Source organism: Myotis davidii, unplaced genomic scaffold (assembly GCF_000327345.1).
Source record: "Myotis davidii unplaced genomic scaffold, ASM32734v1 scaffold428, whole genome shotgun sequence".
Lineage (NCBI taxonomy): Eukaryota > Metazoa > Chordata > Mammalia > Chiroptera > Vespertilionidae > Myotis > Myotis davidii.
Window position 1 is genome coordinate 3943894 of NW_006299834.1, and position 3215 is coordinate 3947108.

Consider the following 3215-nt stretch of genomic DNA (forward strand, 5'->3'; position numbering starts at 1 on the left):
GCTCTTTGGCCCCTTGAGTGTGGCTCTTCCTAAGCCGTAGGAGAACCCTGATTAAGTTAATAACAATGTACCTACCTATATAGTTTAAGTTTAAAAAATTTGGCTCTCAAAAGAAATTTCAATCGCTGTCCTGTTGATGTTTGGCGCTGTTGACTAATGAGTTTGCCGACCACTGACCTGGGGGAACAGACCGGATGCTATTCAATCTCTCGCTGACAAAGGAAGCCAGGGACAAACCCGAGGCTGGTTCACACTTGATCATTTATTTTAAGATTTGCACGAGGAGCGAGGCGGCGCAGACATACAGAAGAATGATGGGGACACAGGTCACCTTGACTTGCCGAGCCAGCGCCTGGTTGGGTGAAGCCCTGACGGCCATCTTGCTCGTCCCATTGCTCTGGAACCTGCTGCTAACGGGCAGCTTGGTGGTCCCCAAGCGGCAGCCGCCTCCTCCCTTGCCGGCATCCTTACTCCTAGCCACGAGGGATAGGCGGATGGAAGCTGCCGGGAGCCTGCTCAGGGTGGCCGGGTCAGGCCCGGGGAAGCGCCGGCTGAAAGGGACAGTGGGGGCTGGGAGGATGCTGGTAACTGCATCCAGGTCTTCGGAGGCTGCCCAGCATAGCCTGGCCCGTTCCAGGGGTCGAAGGCCACTGCGCCCCATGGCCTGGGCCCCCCGTCCCAGGGCCCCCCGCAGCTTGTCCAGGCAGCAGACCAGCAGAGACACGGCCACCTGCTGCAGCACAGCTCGCAGCAACTGCTCCAAGGCCTTGCCGTTCTCCTGGCGGGAGCTGACCAGGCTGCAGCAGGCCCACTGGGCCAAGGGGAGCAGGAGTAGGTCCAGGCCGGCCTCCCGCTGCAGGAGCCTCTGGATGCCACGCCGGGCTCCGTGGGCCAGCGTGGCGAGCAACTGGAGGCCCCAAGCCCAGGTGATGGTCAGCGGCTGCCACAAGGCCTGTTGGACGGGTAGCAGCACCTCCACGCACAGCTTCCGGCTCAAGGTGAGGGTGAGCCCCCTACCCAGCTGCAGGCTGCCGCACCACAGGATGCAGAGGCCCAGCAAATAGACCGAGAGGCGGTGGGCAGGGGCATGCGCCACAGCCTCCTGCAGCCCCAGCAGGGGCGCGTGGACTCTCACGGGGCTGGGGCTGCACACCAGCAGGAACAGCAGGAGCAGGAGCAGGAGCTGCCAGGTGCCCGTGGGCAGCCGGCTCCCATCCCGAGGGGCATCTCTCCGGCAGCTGGCGGTGCAGAGAGTGGGGTCCGTCATGTCCCAGAGGCTCTGTGCCCAGCCTCCTGCCCCGGGGACATGGGGCTGCGCTCATGCCACAAGCTCATATTAACTGATCCTCCGGCCCCGATGCCCTGTCATCTGGGCCAGAGGTTTTGCAACAATCAATGACAGCACAAAAGGTTAGAATGTGAGCTTATGTCAAAGGGGGTGGGGTGGGGGGGGTGTTATTGCTTCAGCGGGGAAGGGAGGCAGCCTGTTCCAGCTGGGGCCTACTGTGCACATGCCCTCCTCTGACCAACGTGAACCAGAGGCTTCTGTGTCAGGCCCTGCACCGGGCTGAGCACGTGGGAGGAGGACACAGTGTCCATGACGGGAAGCTTCCAGTAGGGTAAGGGATGACGAACACGGAAACACCCCTATGACTAAAGCGGCCGCTCTCAGCTCCTCTCTTGCCCTCCTGCCTCCCCATTCTGCTCCCCCACATGCCCTCCGACCCTCCGCCCCGTCAGACCACACCTCGGGTTTACCTGGCAGCAGAGGACACCTGCCCTTCAGATATTTGAGCCAAACCTTGGGACTTTTTCTGCTCCTTCCTAGAAGTTCCAGTTTGAAAACAATATTGATGGAGGACCATTTGTTTTTGTGGTTTTTTAAAAAAATATATTTTTTTATTAATTTCAGAGAGGAAGGGAGAGAGATGGAAACATCAATAATTAGAGGGAATCATTGACTGGCTGCCTCCTGCATGCCCCCTACTGTAGGGGATTGAGCCCGCAGCCCAGGCATGTGCCCTTGAGCAGAATCGAACCCAGGACCTTTCAGTCCACAGACCAACGCTCTATCCACTGAGCCAAACCGGCTAGGGCGATGGAGGACCATTTGTAAACAAAATCAATCCATTTCTTCCCAGACTCTGGACTTTATCTTTGGATTAAACACCAGCAGTCCAGGATCGGGTAACCCAACCTGCTCCTTTTGGCCCCTTGTAAACAGCTCCCACAGATCGCATCCTGCCGTGCGTTCACTGGTCCCCGCGGAGCGTGACCGGCCGTTGTGTGTTCACTGTGGGACGGTGTTCAGGGCGTCAGCAGTGGCGTCCCACTCTGGCCCCTTTAGGGGAACCTTCTCCCCAGAGAAGTTTGTTTCAAGTTTTATTTCAGGCACAGTGCACTCTGGCCACTGGTTGGTTTGTTTTAGGGGGATGCGGGGGTGGGGGGTGGCTTAAACAACAAGAAATTTATTTCTCACAGTTTTGTAAACTAGGAAGTTTCACATCAGGTACCAGCATGCCCAGGTTCTGGTGAGGACCTGCCTCCTAGCCTGCAGACTGCTGCATCCTCACATGGCAATGGCTCCTTTTTATCATGTGGGCATTGTAAACCATGTTACCCCACGGAGTCATCGTTTATATTTGGCCTCACAGACGCTCAGAAGCGAATAGGAGGGCTCCTCTGGCGTAAACAGAGTTCTACAGTGTGTGTTTGGGTGAGATCCCGTCTTACTTCCCTTCATCACTTCCTTACTTTTTTCTTGTAGCCTTAGACCTGTTCTTGGAAAGAGAAAGGATACAGTTAACCCCATAAGTGATTCCAAACCCACATACATAAACTTATCTCTCCCTTCTAAAAATAACGCTATCTAATATTCCAAAATAGATATCCTGACTTTGGCCCTTCCTGCCTCCTCTCCCCACCCGTAGCCCCAGCGACTCATAGGAGTCGTCTCCAGATCCCGTCCATCCTAAGTAGCTCCTGCTTCTGCTCCGTTATGCCCACCTCAGTGCCCCTTTCCAGGTCACCCACCGTGAGAGCCCTCTACCTATCCCCACCTCCTGGCTGGCTTCTCCCAGTCCATTTGTCTCCTTAGAGTCATTCTTAGGCAGAGCAGGCTCAGGACACATGTGTTAAATGAATGAATAAATCCCTTGATTGACAGATGGGGAAACGGAGACGCAAGGCAACATCCCAGTGAGCTCTATGTACAA